This window comes from Drosophila rhopaloa, unplaced genomic scaffold, assembly GCF_018152115.1.
Source record: "Drosophila rhopaloa isolate 14029-0021.01 unplaced genomic scaffold, ASM1815211v1 contig_163, whole genome shotgun sequence".
Classification (NCBI taxonomy): domain Eukaryota; kingdom Metazoa; phylum Arthropoda; class Insecta; order Diptera; family Drosophilidae; genus Drosophila; species Drosophila rhopaloa.
In genome coordinates, this window is record NW_025335043.1 from 9,286,408 (window position 1) to 9,306,970 (window position 20,563).

Consider the following 20,563-nt stretch of genomic DNA (forward strand, 5'->3'; position numbering starts at 1 on the left):
TTTTACCAGCGTTGCCAGCTGAACTGTAACCGTTATTTTCAAAAAAATAAATAACGACTTAAGAGTGCTGGATTGAATTAAGAAAAACCACATATTTAATATCTGAGTCAAATGGCCGATAAATAATATTCAATATCCAATAATCAATATTTAATTATCGACGAAACAATATCTTTTTAAGGGCACGAAGAAAATTTGGTTGACGTTGCCAGAAATAATATATCAAAACGACAACAGATGGCTCTGCGAACAGGTTTGGGTACTTGATAAGAACTTTACAATTTCCAGTAGGGGGAAACTGCGAATTAAAAGGTCGACAGGTGGCGGTAACAAAATTCCTATGCAAAATTCTTAGTATAAGAGAACTTTCAATTGTCCATTATCTCATTTTCTGTGTTGACTAAGCCTTAGTGGTCCCTGTATTGTACAAAATTGTAATAGTTGGCTTTCGAGCTGTGACAGTCTAAGAAGAGTCTTATACTCGATGAATGTACGGGGAAATATTAATAAGCCATTATTTTGAGATGAATTAAGAACAAGGATTTTATCAGGAAGTGTTGATTTTCGAAGTCGAAACACTGGTAACAGTTTACTAGTTAGTAATCTCACTAGATGGCGCCCTTAATCAGTTCGGAGCCGGGTGAACACACTGTGAAATGGCAGCGCCGTGATGGGGTGGGTCTTGAGGGGGGCAACGCTGGCAGTCTTGAGGGTATGATTTCGGTCGTAAGGCTTGGGATCCTATAGCCATATAACTGATAGATCGGAAATGCCATAACTTAGGTGTTTGTTACCAGATTTTACAGAACTTTCTGTTCATTGGCGATTATGTATTAATTTATCTGCTCCTTAACTTTTTCGCGCAGATAGATTTCTAGGACCTTAACAGGTACTCGAGAAACCGGGTTTTACTCAATCTTTTTAATACAATATTGACAACTTTTTTCTAAAAGATTTTGTTTAATAAACGGTTAATAAATCCGAAATGCAAATGATCTTTTCACTTAATTAGGGCACATAAATTGGATTATCCCAATCGTCGCGAATCGAGTTTAATGCTAATTAGTCTAAAATAGCGGTATTAACATATTTAACACTTATTAAGCGCTTTAATATGAAAACCATAAACGGTCTGAATATAATAAACTTGGTCATCAAATCTGACAAGCTGGTTTTCCAAAACCAAAACAAAGAACAAATTTGATGTGTTTTTATCAGTTTGTAATACATTCTAAACAGTAACTTTAAATCCATAGAAAAGATGACTTTTGATCAGCACATCAGGATTTTAAACGGAACGATAGTACAGATTATAGATTCTTATCTATTTGCCGAGATGCAAATTTGAAATTGAAAAAAAACCTAGAGTAAGGCAAGTCAAGGCGATTCACATCGTTGTTTATGTAAATTAGCCATGATTTTGTTCCGAGTATGGAATTTTTGGATCATTTATATTAGAACTTTTTTTGGAGCCGATAAACGGTGTTTAAAACGAGGTATTAATGCAAAATCAAAAGACCCGAAAAGGCCTGCAGACCAGGTTTCACCAGTGTAATAAAGAGTCTAGATCGGAGATTCAGATTAAGGGTTTTACGAAGCCAACTCGTTCCCCCGACTAATTGAAAAATCAACTCTGACTATATTGCAATGCTTCTAATTTTGTTGTTTACTCAGAGATATGGCAAATGTTTATTTGTTTCAGCTTACGTTTTAGCGGTTTATGCAAATCAGTGGCGACGCAGCTGAACAAGTTTGCGCTCGCTTTCAGTAATGCTTTGTTTTTTGTTGCGGCTATTTTGTTTAACGATTTTTCACGTTTTTTGTTTGTCCCCAAATGTCCAAGTGGCATTTTTGTTTCTTTTTTGTCCGGCTTGCCATATTCAACAGGTGGGCATTTTATAGAGCCGCCAAAAAAAGGGTACAAGTATTTGAAAAAAAGATCTATGCAAATTCCAAGACTTTGTCCGGCTCACGGTGCGTATACGCGACCGGCTAAAATGGTTCAGGGGCGTGGAGGAGCAACCGGCTCCGATGCACGGTCAGTTGGCCATTAAACAGATTACATGTTTGGCCACTGATTCACTGCCACTAAGAGCCGCTTAAACCCGGCGACAACAACAAACTGCAGCGATAACAACTGCAATGAGCGCACCCTGCACGGAGAAAAATACTTTTTAACTGGTCAACTTGAGCATTGGGAAAAAAAACAATTATAAATGCCCAACAAGTTTATTTAAATTTACATTACCACTCAAGATTGAACAAAACTAATGCTTCCATTTTAATTTCCTAAGCAAAATTCAAGGGTTAAAAAATATTTATAAAATAATATATAAATAAATATATTTTTTATACTTACCAAAATTAATAAGCTTACAGTGCTAACTGTTTCGAATTTGTTTTATTTTAACTAAAGGCCAAGCATAAAAATGTTACAAATTTAAACTCTTACAAAAAGTTGATTTAATAGAGTGTTGAATGTAAAAAGATCATAGTTCTGTGTAATTCATTTATTTGATAAGTAACTAAAAACTAAAACTTTGAAACACTATTTTAATCAAATCTCTACTTTAAAACGAACATTGAGTTTTGGAGACTATCAGTTATAGATTTAATATAGTTTAGCCCTTTAAAGCCATGTTTGCAAAGACTTGGAGGCTTACATTGTTAGTTTTTCTCAGTGTACCAGGCGGAGGCTGGCTTCAGAGCCGGAAAAAAATGGCCAGACAAACACATCGCCGGCCAAATGAATGCACAGGCATGGCGGCCGAAGGGAGCTGAGGATGGAGGGGCTCGGCGAAGGCAGTTCAAGTGCACATGGGCAACATGAGCTGGGATGCTGCGATGCTGCTTGAATAAACAATTGGCGGGCTTTGGGCAGCCGGCGTGCAAACAACGCGACTCTTGTGGCAGAAATGGCTGAAAAAGGGGCACACAAAGGGGGTAACTGGCGGGGGGAGGGAGTAACCGCAGGAGACAACACGTTGCAAGTTCGATAAATGGCCCGGCTCTTTAAAATAAAGTTTGCTTGCAATGGCTTTCTGATAAGGCTGACAAAATTACGCATACGCCGCATGTGACGCTGCTGCCGCGCAGTCGACGTCTGCAGCGCTCTCTTTCACTGTCCCTGCTCTCTCAATCACTCTCTCTTCATCTCTCTTTCTCTCTCTCCGGCTTTCCCTCTTTTTTCCCAACAACTTGTATGAATGTGTTTTCAGTTTTTCCGGCTTTTTAGTGTGAGCCTTTTAGAGCCCTTTGCGATTCGTATCAACTGCTTTTCAAATTATTTATAGAATTTGAAATGAGGCGCCAGTGCGTTGTTCGCTGGAAAATTATGCTTAGTTTTATTACGTATAAATAATTAAGACTGCAAACTTGCCACGGCACATGTGGGACCATGGGCACATGTTGTTGTCTATTGACTACTGGCATTCGTCAGCCCCCCCACCCCAATTTCCTACCATTTCCACACTTGGCCAGGCTTATAAGGCCGCCTGGGAACTAATTTCTGCTGCTGTCCTCCCCGTTTTCCCACAAAAGTTAAACGAAAGTGTTGCCGCCTGGGTTCGTCTTCAGTTGGTCCTATTTATAGCCAAGTGGTTGCAGCCAGGACGACTGGGGGGAAAAGCCGGGAAGTGCAGAAGCCAAAAGCACCTGAAGTCTTTGACCGCCTTGCAGCGGAAAATTGCACTGTTTTTAACGGAATTGCACTTTGATTTCACTCGAGACTTTGAGCTCTGTTTTCAGGCATCTCACAACAAATTGAAAAAAATATATTTCCTATTTATGGAGATCTTTTTTAGGAAGAGGGGTAACTAACAAAACATAAAATATAATTTAAACTGTATTAAATATAACTATAAATGCGTTTTTTCATGGACCAATTGTCTAGACGGAAAACACAAATGCTTAACGAATATTATCCATATAATTAGCATACCTGTTGGCCAACTTGTTGGTCAGATAAGATTAAAGATAATTTACTATACTGTATGCTAAACGAAAAGATAAGATTAGTAGCATAATAATATTTATTTTTCGTTGAATCATATTTATGTAGATCCCTACCTTTTTATCTAGTCTATTAACAATCTTAATTATTATAAGTACAAGTATTGGTAGTACAAAATAATAGTCATTAAATGGGGACATCAATGAATTCAATTATAAAATGTTATACTTTTTAAGTTCGTTTATATTAATTTTTATTGAAAGTAAAAAAAAAAGGAAGTATTATATCTATTCCATTGATACTAGAATACTCTTTAATGCCTTTAATATCAGTAAGATACTGAATTAAAATACTTTAGATGGAAAGTCAATCAAAATCATTTAATTTGTATACCGAAAACTAGATTTTAAAAAAGCCGACATTGTTGTTTACTAAAAAGAGTTTTTGTTTTCGTTTTAATGCGCTCTCTCTCGCTGCATTGAAAAGTTATCTGCTGTTTCGAATTCTTTCAAACAATGCTTTTAATTGCATTTCGAATTTTGCGCTCCATCAGTATCGGCAACAAAAGTATCTGCCAAAATGTTTTTCCAAAGGCGGAAAACAGTAGCATTTTAGCTTTGGCATTTTCTCTCCATTTCGTCGACGTCGACGTCGCCGCCGACGCAGTTTCCTTCTCGCAATCAGTCGAAAGTTTCGTTTTCGGTTTCTGTTTGAGGCCTCAGTCTCAGTCTGACCGCTGAACGAAGCACATCGCGGGGCATCCACACGCGAATTCAGTGCCGGTGACTTCAAAGCGTGCTTCCCCTGCGAATAAAAACGTAAAAATCGCGAGTGCCGCGTTATTGCCGGCTGTGATTGGTACACAGAAAGAAAAACAAGGATTGTGGCTTCAAAAAAACAAATTATAGCTTAAAAATAGAAAATGAAAATTTTAATACGCAAATTTGTTTTCGAAAGACTGAACTTTATTTTACAATCAAATTTGAATGTAGATCTTACATTTATATTTATTTAAAAAAATATATAGAAAGGAAAATACAGGCTGTTAAATGGAATTTATATTAAAGTTGCTTATAAGTTTGAAAAAAGTTCTTGTTTTTTTATATATATTTATTTATCTTATAAAAACAACAGCATATTTTAAACTTATATATTAAACAAATATAAATTTGTTTCTGACTCTATTTTTAGAATTTTAATAAAATCATTCTTTCAAATTATTAAATATTCAGCATTCCCTTTCAAATTATTCCTTTATCTCAAGTGATTTATTAGTAAATAAAAGTTTTCATTTCGTCAGTGTATTTCTGCGTGTGGAATTTAGTCGTTCCCGATCGGTCCACTTTGTGCTTTGTGTTCATAAGTCCTTCGGATTGCCTTTGTAGTGCCTGCTTTGTCCCACTGCCGGACAATGAGTGGCCAATGTCAATGCCATTTAACATGAGCCGTTTGCATTGATCTTCCCCAACTACTCCTCCACCCTAATCAACCCCCTTTCGCCCCGTTTTGTGCAGTGTAGTGAGTTGCAAGAACGGAATACCCAAGGGTATAAGGAGAACGGATCTATACGAAGGCATTGTGAAAAGTGTCCTGCCACCGGAAACTGTCGCCCGAAACTATGCAGCAGTAGAAAAGTCCACATCCGCCAGGGAATACGTGGAAATATTCATTGCCAATTCAACTGGAGGCTGAGGTAAGTCCGAAAACTATTTTAAATGGCATTACTCGGTCACGTAAATGGGTAAAAGTCCGAAAATTCCACATTGCCCACAAAGTCCACTTGATGTCTGAAAATTCCCGAATGATAATTGGTAGTTGAGGAAATGCATTTTAGTTTGTGGTAATCTCTGCCCCTCCCCCAACTGATAATTTCCATTTACTTATTAAATAACATTTAGTTTTCTCTCCATTTCTGCCCATATCATCACCCATTCATAGCAAACAAAATACTCGACAAACAAATAAAGCAAAAACAACGGCAATGAACTGAAAATTAACTATGCATATTTGCGCAGCTCATTAATAAATATAACTTGGAGTCAATACAAAGAGATGAGGTAAATTCGGCTTTTGGTTGCCCTTGATGGAATTGTTGGCCAGTTGTTGTCTCAAATATTTGGCAAATGTCTGTAATCTTGGTAAAAACTCATCCTCTTTGTTTATATATTTTATTAACGTATGGTAAGATTGACTGATTGAAAGCTATGCCAAAAAAAACTAAGTGTTCTGGTAATATCCAAAAAAACTTATTATTTATCAAGTTAAAGTTCAATCACGGTCAACACAGGAAAGCGGAAACTTATAATGGTTTCCGTTTTAAAAGAAGAGTATATAAATAGTTGCTTAATTACTAAGTAATCTTTTAATGACTGCAATATTCCATCGCCAAAGTTTTTTTTTGCAGATTTTGCTGTTTTTTTTCCCCCAATATTTTCTTGGCATTAAGAGTTTCAGACATTAATGATCTCCCAACGGCATTATGTTGATTGAACGATCTTTGGCGCAGCAGCGGAAATTGATGCTGTCGCCGGGGCTAGGCAATATGTCAACCAACCGCCTGCGATTTTCCGATTTATAGGGGCACAGCTTTATATATTTTTAACGCGATAATTGCATATTGCAATCATGTCGAAATAAACTTGTAATTGTTGCACATAAATCTTGAGTGAAAGCTGTCGCAATTCTTTGAATCTATTATTAATTCTTGGGTGGCTTCTTTGACACTTTGATATTCTGGTGAATTATTGTGCAATGCGTGAAAGGCATGGGAATTGCATTGATTAAATGCAAAAAAATAGTTAATAATAAAAAGATGATTTTGTCACTTTTCAAATTGAATGCCCTTTTTGTAATGAAAATAACAATTATTGTGTTTTCTTTGACAATATTATTTTCATTTGAATTTTATAGGAATGCGTGATATGCATGGTAAATACTATTTAATTGAGCGGCTGACTCATTGATCTTTCTTGAAATTCTTGTTTTAAAGACTTTTAACCGGTATACAAGAATATCCAATTTCTGCCAAATAAGCAATTCTTATCTACATGCTGGTTGTCCCAACTTGTCTTAATTAAATGACATATGCCTCGGTGTCCCGTCTTTCCCCAAAATGGCAGGACAAAAAGTTTTGACAACAAACATTTTCGGTACACATTTGTTAACACTCGTGGGCTGACATGGCCGAAACACTGTGGAAGTCCCCCTTTTTGTTGCCGCTGTGACTCTAATTCACGGCAACAGCAACCGGCAGCGACAACCGGCTGAAAAACAAATGTACTTTGATGTAATGCACATAAACATTTGCACGATGCGGATAACGGCAAAAGGGAACGCCACCAATATTAGTAGCAAAAACTGAAAAGGCCGGGGAAATCAAAAACTAAAAAAAAAGGTGGAAAAGGGGGGTTTTGTCATAGACCCAGCAATGAAACCAGAACAAAGTGTGCCAATTTAAGCGGTTGTTGCAAAAACAAGTATAAATCTTCATGAATCACTGGCATCTTGCATGACTTTTCACTAAAAAAGCAATAAACAGAAAAGTGTATGTAGACATTAATTAAAATAGGATTCGCATTTGCATGTGACCCTCTCCACACCCGTGGATGTCGTCAGTTGGCCAGTGACTCAGTGCAAAAGTGGGTAGACAATCACGGCTCGAGATAACTGGGAGAACTTACGTCTCAATTAGGTCATTGGTGAATGGTCTTGCGCGAGTTCGATTCGCGCACTTGCGAAATATTTAAATTAGAAACATGCCCAGTATTCGCAACTTGTTGCCCGATAAATGCCGCATATTCGCATCTCATAATAATATTGTAACGAAAGCCTCCGAAAACCTTGGGCTTTCGATAGTCGGCTAGGTGGCAACGCTTCAAGCAGCGCCAAAATGAGACTTTGACAGCCCGGCTGCCTGGTCTCTTTATTTTCTCTCTGTTCCCTTATTCCTTGATTCCTTCTTCCTTCTTCTAAAAACGAGATCAGAAAAAAGCACATGGCGCCTCGTGCGCTCTGTGAGTAGGAGACCCAATAAAGCTGCGAAATAATTAAGAACTACGCGTGTGTTTTTGGTGGAGCTTAGGCGAGGGAGTGGGCATTGACGGGATCGTGACCGCACACCGATCTAAAAAGAAGTTCCGCTCGGCTTTCCGTGACGAGATCCGCCCTTCCACGGCGGCAAAATCGTTACATTGGTGCCAGGTGTGGGGTCACTAGGGTTTGCGAGAACCCTGACCTGCGTCAAAATGCCTAAGAATTCCTCCCGCCACCGCCGTCAAGCATCGCCAGCAGGGTGTAGTTTAGAAGATCCGCAGGATGGAGCTGCCGCGCTGGATGCAGTGGGCCGCGCCATCAACCGCTCGTTCCGCCTTATCGAACAAAAAGTGGAGGCGTTGGATCAGTCGCTCAACCTCAAGTTCGAGCAAAAGTTCGAACAAATGTGGGCGACGTTCGAGAGGACCATGCTGGGCAACAGCGAAGGCGTGAACAAAACTGGGGGTGAGCGACACTCTGCCAGCACCCCGTGCTTAGCTGAAATGGCCAATGCCGGTTCAGGACAGCCGCAGCAAGTGTTTCCACGGAGAATGAACGGCATTCCAGGGACCGCGTCGATGGCTGCCCATCGTCCAGTCGGAGACATAACCTCACAATGGGGAATTCTGGAGGTGTCGGATACAGAGCCGCCTCCTACCTTCGATGGAACACGTCCCTGGCCCGAATTTCAACGCCTACTGGACGACATGGCCGAAGAATACCACTGGTCAGAGAGGAAGAAGTGCAGAAAGTTGTATACGAGTCTGCGTGGGCGTGCTCAGCGTTTTCACGCTACCCTACCAGAAGCCACTCTCAGCTCATACAACTCCCTGACATCCGCCATGCGCGAATACTTTACAATCAGTAAGCACACTGGCTATCACACTTTCCACAATCGTATGCAGGGACCACGAGAGTCTTTCGAGGACTTTGCACTAGAGCTGGAACGCCTGGGAAGAGCTGTATTTGGGGAGTTACCAACCGCCACCTACAACAGCATCATCGTGCAGCGTTTTATCGACGGGATACGCGAGACGGGATACCAGGTCCCTATCATTAGCAGCCACCCGCGCTCTCTAACGGATGCCCTCGATATGGCGTGCCGCATTGAAGCCCAGTGCCGACGACGTACAGCCGCCGCAGTAATGAACTTTGCTGCCGAAACCATAGAAGATCCCCTAGTCTCCCCAGGAAGAAGAGCCCGAGGATCAGGAAGCCATAACCCGAGAGGACCGGGGTTTTCCACTAACTCCGTGCCGCTATCGGGAAACTAGCTACGGTCAGCCTCTCGGGGCGGAGGTTGACAGTCAACACCGTAAGCCCCAGTGAGCAGCCGCTCACCCCCCCCATTCCCCAACGGCGGTTCCGCAACCACCGTACGTCTCCGGCTCACCCTCAATCGCTCACCGCGCCTGCCCGGGTTACTGAATCCGGTTCCAACACCTGTAACGCCCCGCCGCACCTCCACTCGATGCCACCGTCTACCGAGCAACCCGGCGCCCGACTAAATGCTCCTCCAAATGGAGTGGAAGCCATCGTGGCCCCCTTGCCCTCAGAGCCGTCGCCCGAAGAGAGTGCCGCGCAGTTCACGGACATCGAGCTTACAGCGAACCGGAATACCCACACAGCACGCCGACCGACGGGTTCCCAACAGTCGAGACCTCCCCACCAAGTAGCTGCCAGAACGGGCCCACCTTACGACGAAACGAAGGCCGTCCGTTCGCAGCCGTCGCAGAAGCCGCCGCCAACCAAGCAACCCGGCGCCCGACTAAATGCTCCTCCAAGTGGAGTCGAAGACATCGTGGACCCCTTTCCCTTACTGCCGCCGCCCAAAGAAAGTGCCGCACAATCTCAGGAAATAGAGTTTGCCGCACTCCGGAGCGCCCGCACCCTACGTAGACCAACGAGTTTACATCTTACTCCGGAGCCGCCGTCCGGCGAGATCGCCAACGTACCGCCGCCCGCTCCACTAGAAACCGGTTCCATCCGATATGCCGCCGCCGCCGAGTCCTATGGGAAACTACCGACGCCGCTTGCTGAAGGAGAAGAACTGAATTCACCCCCCGTGGACACCGTTTTGGGCCGATTGTTCGCTGAACACCCATCCGGAAAGATGCCACTAATGTCGTCAATCGCGGCGAAACGGACAACTACAAACCCTATACAATATGACCATCGCGGGAGCCAGTCTATGCCCGCCGAAGCTACGTATACCTGTAGTGCCGTTGGAGGCCAACATTTACATTGTTTGATCTTCTTACAGAAACATCCTATACGGCTAATCGTCGACACTGGTGCCGCCGTCTCCCTCCTGAACGAGCGGGATACGCCAAAGCGACTACCCAGTGCACCTTGCCGCGTGACTCTGCAGGGACCATCAGCCGAGAAATTCGTGGCAACCGCACGAGTCGCCGCCCAACTTGTTGTTGCCGGAAGGCCAGTTGAACACGAATTCCTGCTAGTGGAAGGCAGCACCCCAAGCCTGTTAGGCATGGACTTTCTGCTGCAATATAAGGCAACCGTAGACTTGAAAGATCTTCAATTACGGTTCCCGTGGGGATCCTTGCCGCTATATGCCCCGACTACGGAACAGCGAAATCTACTTTATTCGACCGCGCCAAGTAACATCCTGCCATATAGCGACACCCACTTAACGGTTCGATGCATGTCGGAGGAGCAACTGCCCGCAGCTCTGTTGGAACGTGGAGCTCACTCCCAATTGCCCCCCAAAATTCTACTAGGCAGCACCCTGCTGGACACCACGACCAACACCAGCACACTGCATCTAGTAAATCTTAGCGCGCACACGTATGTTCTCCCAGCGCAAACAATTGTGGGACAAGTGGAAGCAGTAGAGGTTCTGGAAACCCCTCAGGATCAAGACGGAAACGATGAAGCAACCTCCCACAATGAGGAGGTACCCCCCGAGTTGCCACCCCCTCTTCGCTCCAAGTGGACGGCCTTGATGAACCGCTTCCAGCGAGTGTTTGCCCGAAGCGATGTCGACTCCGGGCATACCAACCTAACCCGCCATGTGATCGATACGGGTCTATCTAGGCCTATCAAGCAACCAGTGCGTCGTCTTGCGCTGGCAAGGAAGGCTGAAGTGGAAGAACTGGTTGCCGACATGAAGCTAAGAGGCATAATTCGCCCATCCACGAGCCCGTGGGCCTCACCGGTCGTTCTAGTAAGGAAAAAGGACGGTTCTACCCGGTTCTGTGTGGATTATCGACGTCTAAACGATATCACCATCAAGGATTCTTATCCCCTACCAAGGATGGATGACATCTTAACCACGATGCACGGCGCCTGTTGGTTCTCCACAATGGACCTTCAGAGCGGTTACTGGCAGGTGGAAATGGACGACGCCTCAAGAGCCAAGACCGCTTTTACGTGTGATGCCGGTCTTTTTGAATTTAACGTGATGCCGTTTGGCCTGACCAACGCGCCAGCGACCTTCGAGCGTTTAATGGACGGCCTATTCTCCGGACCTGCCTGGAAATACACACTGGTTTACCTCGACGACATCATTGTGTACTCTCGGACAGCGGAAGACCATCTGGACCACTTGCAACAAGTCTTGGATAAATTGCAAAGCGCAGGACTAAAGCTGAGTCCCCGCAAATGCCATTTCTTCCGAACCGAGGTTAGTTACCTGGGCCACATAGTTAGCCACAAAGGCTTACGGGCGTGTCCGGAAAAGATTCGAAAAGTCATCGATTGGTCACCCCCCGTAACAAGAAAGAGGTACGATCCTTCGTGGGCCTCTGTTCCTACTACCGCAAATTCATCCCGGACTTCGCCACCATCGCTCGCCCGCTACATGAACTAACGGAAACTAAGCGTGCCTTCACATGGACCTCATCGGCTCACGATGCCTTTGAAACGCTTAAAATTAAGCTCACTACACCGCCCATTCTAACGTTTCCCACTTCTAATGGTGTATTCGTTTTGGATACAGATGCGTCAAACCATGGCGCGGGCGCTGTGCTCAGTCAACAACAAGAAGGACAGGAGCGTGTACTGGAGTATTACAGCAAATCCTTTAATGCTGCCGAACGCAATTATTGCGTAACTAGGAGAGAGCTGCTAGCCGTGGTTCTATCTACCAAACATTTCCATCACTATTTATATGGCCGGAAATTCTTGCTGCGCACGGACCACTCGTCTCTCCGATGGCTGTTCAACTTTCGGGAACCCGAAGGACAACTCGCTCGCTGGATTGAACGCCTCCAGCAATACGACATGGATATCCAGCACCGCAGTGGCAAGCTGCACGGTAACGCCGACGCCCTGTCTCGCCGCCCCTGTGCTGAATGCCGCATATGCACTAAGGCAGAACAAAACGATGGTCAAGGGATTTTGTTCTTACAGACCCAACCAGTCGACATTGCTATCAGCCAGGAAAAAGATCCCACTTTGTCGTTGATCCTGCAGTGGTTAAAAACAGGAGAACGACCAACTAAATCCACAACATGGAGTGAGAGCCCCGAGACAAAAGCGTATTGGCACTTGTTCGAACACCTTTTCATGGAAAGGGGTCTTCTGATGATTAAAACCAAAACAGCGGACGAAGCCTTGGTAGTGCCTCGCTCACTTCAGGAAGAAGCTCTGCGCAGCGCTCACAACTCTACCACCGGCGGACACTTCGGAATTAAGAAGACAGTCGCCAAGCTCAAGCAACGTTACTTTTGGATCGGACAGACTGCAGACGTAGCCCTTTGGTGCGCACGCTGTACCGAATGCAATGCCAGAAAAGGACCTACTCGCCGTACAGTGGGCCAACTACAACCCCGCGTCCTAGGTGCTCCATTTGAACGACTTGCGATCGACATACTCGGCCCTCTGCCAACTACCACTCACGGAAATCGCTACATCGCTGTGGTGATGTGCTACTTCACCAAATGGCCGGAGTGCATAGCCCTTCCCAACCAAACCGCCGAAACTGTAGCTCGAGCACTCATCCAAGAAGTGTTTTGCCGTTTTGGTGCCCCATTTATCCTTCACTCGGACCAAGGCCGCAACTTCGAATCAGAGGTATTCCAAGCTTGCCTACGCCTCCTCGACGTGGAGAAGACTCGCACCACACCGCTACACCCTCAGTCGGACGGGATGGTCGAGAGATTTAATCGGACCCTCCTGGATTACCTGGCCAAATTTGTTGCGACCGATCAACGCGACTGGGACCAACTGTTGCCGCTAGCTCTCTGGGCCTATCGATCGGCTCCACATGAGGCAACTGGGTTTTCACCGTCGTTACTGCTGCTGGGACGGGAACTCCGGCTACCGAGCGAACTGCTGTATGGTCGACCATCCCCTCATCCGGAGAGTTATCCCGCCTACGTGGAACAATTGCAGAATCGCCTCCGACTCACACAACAGATTGGACGACGAAACTTGATGGCAGCCGCTAACGTTAACAAGTTACGCTACGACCTTCGATCGCATCCAGTTGAATTCGCCGTTGGAGAAGAGGTTTGGCTCTACTGCCCTACACGAAGAGTGGGCCGATGCCCGAAACTGCAGTCTGATTGGATTGGACCCGCCGTCGTCACCCGCCGTCACTCCGACCTGGTATACGAGATACGACTACCAGGGAAGCGCGCCACCAGGACCGTCCATGTCAACCGATTGGCCCCTTACCGAGGCCCAAGTCCAGCCGTACTCGGCCAGGAGACTCGAGTCTGAGAGGGGGGTAATGTAACGAAAGCCTCCGAAAACCTTGGGCTTTCGATAGTCGGCTAGGTGGCAACGCTTCAAGCAGCGCCAAAATGAGACTTTGACAGCCCGGCTGCCTGGTCTCTTTATTTTCTCTCTGTTCCCTTATTCCTTGATTCCTTCTTCCTTCTTCTAAAAACGAGATCAGAAAAAAGCACATGGCGCCTCGTGCGCTCTGTGAGTAGGAGACCCAATAAAGCTGCGAAATAATTAAGAACTACGCGTGTGTTTTTGGTGGAGCTTAGGCGAGGGAGTGGGCATTGACGGGATCGTGACCGCACACCGATCTAAAAAGAAGTTCCGCTCGGCTTTCCGTGACGAGATCCGCCCTTCCACGGCGGCAAAATCGTTACAATATTGTTAAATGAAACCAGGCAGTTGGCGTTGAAAGATCGCGAGGGTCCCTCAACAACCAGTCGTCTGCAAGTTAGTGATACAGTGGGAGAAAAATATATAATTCAAATCAAATTATATATTTAAAAATGAAAGCAACCAAATATAAATGAGCATTGCTTTCACTGCATTTTAATTGTTTAATTCGAGTTTTATGCATTTATTATTTTTAATTATTAAGATATGCACGTTTTTAAATCCTGTCCATAAATTAATGTTAAAAAATAACAAATAGTTTTGGTCTGCATATTTTGTAGCAGCTTTGCGTTAAAAAAAGGACCTCGATTGATAAAAATGTTTTTGCATTTGTCGGCGATTGTTGAGATTGATAAAAATAAAAACTTATATACGAAATTGCTATCAAAAATAAATTGCTATATATAAATATATTTTTAATTCCCAGAGGAAAATATAGATGAAATTTAATTATGAGAAGTAAGTTTTCTCTGGGGAAATGTTTAAGCTTTAATCAGCAAGATCGGAAAGATCGGTTCATAAAAACCGACAATAATTTAAGATAAAATACCCGCATATATATATTTCATTTAATTTCTTGTTATTAAGCCTTGTAATTAGAATATTTTTTTTGTCTGTGCATGGCCATAGGTAAACTACTAAATCAAGTAGCCAACCAGCCGGTCATAACAGCTCGAAAGGTAACAAAATTAACAAAATATGTGCCGCAAAATAAATATCCAGAAGACGAACAGGTTTGCGGCACTAATGCGGCCTTACACTCCGATTGACTTTCAGATGCCGAGATGCCGAGATGCAGATGCATTTGCATCCCACAGATACGTGTTCGGGCCAAGTGAAAATAGCTGTCCGTGTCCGTGTTTACATAAATATTAGCTCGCAAGTGTTGCGCATAATTGTTGTGAAAGATTAAAGTGAATTATTCGCGGTGGGCGTGGCATGAGGGTTTTGGATTAGGCTAATCAGCAATTTGCATTTGAGGCTACATTCCCACGATCCCAAGACCCCATATTGAATTTAGATAGGGCATTTTATTTTCTTATTAATTTTTGTACTTCCTCAGAATATGGTCTCCTGCAATTTCAGTGAATCATCAAGTCGTTATTTCGCTGACCTTGCCAATAAACATTTATCGTTGCAGGCATTCGTTTTTTTTTCGGAACTTGTTGTCATTGTTTACGGGTGCAGGACAATGGCCATTGTCCCTTGTTGTTTGAGCTATAAATGCAAACAAAGAGGTACATTGAATGTCGCTCTTAATCATAATTCCCAGTGATTGCACGTTTTGCCTTATTACATTTTCATCACCTACGAGAACCATTTCAAGAGCCCCTGTCCAGCCCGCACCTTTTAATTGCCCTTGTACGATGGCAATCTCTAGCTAAATAATATCAATTTAATTTATGCAAATCGCCCAGCGCCGTCACCTGAACTGGCGCCTCTGAATCAGTATTTCGATCGATTCGCCTGCCCGTGTTAACAATAATTGGCGGCTGCCTTTCAAGCGCGTGCGCAACGCAACCCGTTTAATCTAAATTTGCCGACTGAATGTGGGCAGGAATATATATATATATTATTTTTTTTTTGGTCACTATCTGGGCGATCGCAAGACAATTAGCCAAATAAGTCGACGGGGAAGGAGGGAGACCCGTGCCAGGTCTTAATTAATTGTCATGCATTGTGTGTGCTGCCAACTTGATGCGATGCCAAGTTGGCAGCGATTATGCGATTCGATTGGCGCGACTAAGGAGTTATGCAAAAGTTGCAGTCCACTTCAGCTACACTGAAAAAAATATATAAAAAAAGTATTAATCAGTAGTTTTCCATTGTAAAAATAGATCAACACATGATATTTTCTTCATAATTTATAAGAGAACTATAAGATTAGAACTAGAAAAAAATCAATGAGTTACAATTGTTTATTAAACTTTATAATTTATTGATCCCTGTAAATATCATTCGGAAGTTAGTGGTTTCAAGCTAATAAAATAGTTAAAAGTTTCAGACTCCTATTAAAAATGTACATTATATATTCAAGTGTAGATTTCTTTCTGTGCTGAGTTATAGTTAATAAATCTTGAATGAGTTTTATCAGATCTGTTAGAGTTGGAGTCTGGTTTCCATCGGATTGCGGTTGTCCTCTAGCCGCTGATCTTTTTCCAACTTCTCATTCGCCAATTTATGCAAACTTTGGAAATTGAAATTCATGCATACTCATTGACTAGACATCAATTTGACGTAATGGGAATTACTTTACATATTACGACTAAATTTGCTGGTGCTTTTAGTTTAGACCTCCATTCGATCGGGAGTTTGAGTGCAATTACAGAAGATATATATTATATATTCTCGATCAATGTCGGCTAGTGAAAACTAGTTCCTTGCCTAATGATGTTAGCTCTCAGACACGAACACAAATTTAAATTTATAAATAAGTTCAGGTAAAATATAAACAAACATAAATATAAACATCAACAAATGGTATTTTCATACCCGCACGTGGGCATAGGAAAGTTTTTAATAAAAAAATATCAATAAAGAAAAATAAAATATGAAGACTTTTTATCCGCCAATTTATGTGTGACACTTGGTAAAAGCTTTCGCCAAAGTATCGTCACGATTTGTAAATTAGCGAACAACAAAATGTAGATACCATTTATAAGATTCCATAGAAGGTAAACTTGAAGATTGCTTCTTTTATCGGCTCTTTTGTGAAATCCATTTGCTATTGAATGACTTGGCAGTTCATTAATATTATTCTCGGCTTTTCAAGGCGTCAGTGTACTCGTAAATAAAGTGCATTAAGATGCTTATGCAGATTAAATAGATTGCGTAATCCGTTGATGTGTTGGATGTATTCTGTAATTTAAGATGGCAGTTTGTGGATTTTTTGACATGCAGATTGATATTTTCAATTAGATCGAAGAAGCTATTTTTTGATTTCGCTGTTTCCATGGCATAAAGGGTATTAATAGATAGGCAGATGGCTGCAAATAGTCCAGCGATGGAATCTCATCCCATGAACCTGTTCGTCGCGTGCTCGTCATAAATTCAATTTTAATGTGCAGGCCTACAAAATACTGTATACACTGGTGAATTGGCATGAGGAAGACGTCTCTTTGATGGTCCAGCTGTCCAATAAATTCCCGCCTGGCTGTGAACACATCAGATTACACTATGAAATCATTTGTGAGCAATGCTATCTGTGAGAATATGTATTTATAATACTTATTGTTATACTTTTTCTTACGTATAGAGGGCGACAATGAGCTAAATACGCGCGACGTGCCAGCATTTTAATATATTTATTTATTACTTCATTTCATTATCGCTGGCAGGGACAAGACAGCGGGGTTGGGGGTCACTTAGTCGTCTGTGGAGCATTCATGGAACCAGTTTTAATTAGGCGATGGGATGGAGGAGCCTTTGACTAATAGCCACGTATGCGTAATGCGAGTTTAGCCGGGCGAGGATGTGACTTATCGACATCTATCGTGTCCTGGCTTCCGTTTCCTGCTTTTGGCAGTCAAGTGCCACTCGACAACTCGCTACTTAACCTTTCAAGGAGTAATGCCCCTCCAACGCCACCCACTCACGCATTGATTATTAACACAAGTCCAGGACGCAGGACGCAGGACGCTTTATTGCCGCCTTTCGTGTGCGTGTCCTGGCAAAGGGAGATGTTGCCCCGAGCAGAGGCATCGCTTCCAAATGGATATTAGATTTCGTTTGGCCAGGACTCCAAGTCCGGTTAATAGATTTTTTCTGTTTATCCGGTGACATGGGGGCCCACTCATTGATTGCCAATCAACTCCAATCAAATGGGTTTCGCTCGGCCTTAATTCCTCGCTTTAACTCGGATTTCTTGCTGTATTTCTGTTGCCAAGCTGATAACGTGCTTTTAGCCGCTTCCAGGCCATAAATACGTTTTCCAGCCTGTGGCAAGCGCATATCAGTGCTGGCATTACGCATACGCCACCGAATCCTAGACCGCAAACTAGCATGATGAATGTATTTTTCCCCCCAACCCATGCATTCCATAACTCTTGGTTTTGTTTTTGTGGGCAAAAAAAGAAAAAAAAGAGACATACAAATATATAAAATATTTTTCTCGCTAACATTTTAATTTTATGCGAAAATAGGCAATGACAACAACAAAGGCAATTTGGAAAATAAACTGAAATGTTTATAGGTCTTTTATGGGGACCATGCAGTTGGCCCTACATCTGTTGTCACAAGGTCAGTGTGGAAAAATTATTCCATAACAATTGGACATATAATTGTCTCCCCGACAGCTGTCGTCTGTTGAAGTGTGAAAATCATGCCTATTTTTAAAGCCAAATAAATTATGAGCGGTTGATGTTTTTTATCTGCCCTCCGGGCACATTGCTATATATTTTATTAAGGTAATAAACAAAATATTTAAGGGTATCATTTCGGCTCGACGAGTGCTCTTAGAAGTTTCCATGGCAAGCAAAATAAATAATTTGACTATTTTCTTCATCAGCCGCCACACATATTGCGGCGACTGGTAGCCAGAATTTTATGAACTTTTGCTCCATTTCGAGTTATACTTTTGCATTGCGTGGCTGGCCAACTGCCAGATACGGAGACACCAGAGAAATGTAAGCAACTCTCCTTTCGCAGGCGATTTTCGATAGCAGACTGCGTGAAATGGAGGAGCCAGTGCCACCCAGTCAACCTTGAATCCAGAGTTCAGCTACCTATTTGATCAATTATTTTTTTGACTGCCACTTTCAAGCGGCCAGAAATGTCCGAAGAAAGGAAAAACACACATATTGCATGCGAGATAAGCGGAAAGGAGCTATAAATAAATGCAAAGCATTATAATGACAGCAATAACGAACACGCTGATGTCTCGGCACACCCCATTCATCAAGTTCGATGGGACACGCACGGCCGCATGCCTCAGATCTGGAGATCTCCCATTTCGATGCCCCATACGATTTACATTTACATTCCCAATCCGCATCCCCTCATGATGCACATTTCATTGAACTTTTTCGCTGTCTGCGCCTTCGATTTCGGGATTGCGACAACATGTTGCACATGGCGGGGGCAGCCTTCCAGCTAAGTGCAATATGAGTAGCACTCGTCGCTTAGAGATTATTTAAATCACTCGCCGGCAGCTGTTTCACACTAGAAACAAATCTACAAACTATCATCAATAAGTCCTACAAACTGCCAACAGAAAAAAGTAGAGTGTCAGCAAATAATTTTTTGATCCATAAGTGATTTCCCACAAATTAAAGGTTGTAGGGCTATTGTTTTTAGCATAGCATTTAAAATGAAATTTAAATGCATACTAAACAGAAAATATTTTTTAATTTATTTATTCATATCTCAGCGTATTATTATTTAATAGATTTTTAAAGTTACTGACATTAAAAACAGTATATATTTTAATTAAGTAGAAATTCATCAAATAAATTTAAAATATCTTAAAAAATTCATATTTTTGAGCGATTTTCTCTTTATACCACATATTTTCCACAGTGCAATAAAAAAGGAAATGAAAGTACTTTGTTGAGGGAGAAGTTGGAAGCAAGTGGCACCATGGCAGTTTTAGCTTCTGTTCTTGGTTGCCCGAGGCATGTGGCCAATTAGTAGGACTGCAACTTAGCCACGTACTTGGGGAGATCGGGGTCAGAAAGTAAATTGGAATCAAAATCGAGATCAGTGGATATTTATACTTTTTGTTTTGCCTTTTTTTTTTGTAGGCCTTTGTCTGGCGATTCCGTTTTTATGTTGCCATTTGCCAACACCATTATCAAGGGAATTAACCCAAATGCTAAACACAGAGATGAAGCCTTTCTGTGGTTCAGAAGAAGTCGAAAAAGTAAAGGCTAATAATATTTATACTACCATAAACAATAAACATATTTTTGGGCCTGAATTCCTGAGCACTAGATTTATTTATTTATTGCCATTTTTAAGGCAATATTAATCGTTTGTCTGGGAAAACAAATCAGTTAAATTTATTGCGAATTTTCTTATATATATAGAATTGTCTGCCATCCATTCTGTCAGTCACACACTTGAAGTTTCAACGACCCTAACAGCAAAAACGTAAATATTTAAGAAATTAACAATAAAATTTTCGAAATCAAAGTGGTTGTATATACAAAGAAAAGAAAAATACTCCACCTGTGCAACATGGTCTTATTTATATTTTAAATGTTTCTCTTATTTCCCATAAATAATTTTTTTTTCGAAGAGATTTTGTCTAATGGATTTACTTTTAATAAAAAACCTTGAGAGTGGGAATTATTATTCCCACTGGAAAGTAATTGGAGCACCTAAAAGCAATGTCTTAATTGTATACCTACTCAACTCAATTTCCATTCTATTCGGACAACGTTTTCATTCAGACATTACAATTTCTTGGCCTGAATGTGAGTCTTTATCATCCATTTATTATGATTATGCTTCTGCAACTCAATCCCACTCTTCAACTCCGAATTTGGCTGT

General features: G+C 42.4%; 1 protein-coding gene across 8 annotated transcripts in view; it reads left to right on the plus strand.

Annotated features, from left to right (window-relative positions):
* Nucleotides 1-4,681: 4,681 nt before the first annotated feature.
* Nucleotides 4,682-20,563, plus strand: part of LOC108039647 (collagen alpha-1(XVIII) chain) — a 67,716-nt gene continuing 51,834 nt past the window's right edge. For 5 of the 8 annotated variants that reach the window (XM_044458177.1, XM_044458182.1, XM_044458183.1 and 2 more), the window contains exons 1-2: nucleotides 4,682-4,770; nucleotides 5,467-5,645. The gene's annotated coding sequence lies outside the window, so the exon portion shown is untranslated. Of the gene's footprint in view, nucleotides 4,811-5,337; nucleotides 5,646-20,563 lie in introns of all 8 variants that reach the window. The other 3 variants (XM_044458179.1, XM_044458180.1, XM_044458181.1) reach the window with 3 other exon arrangements.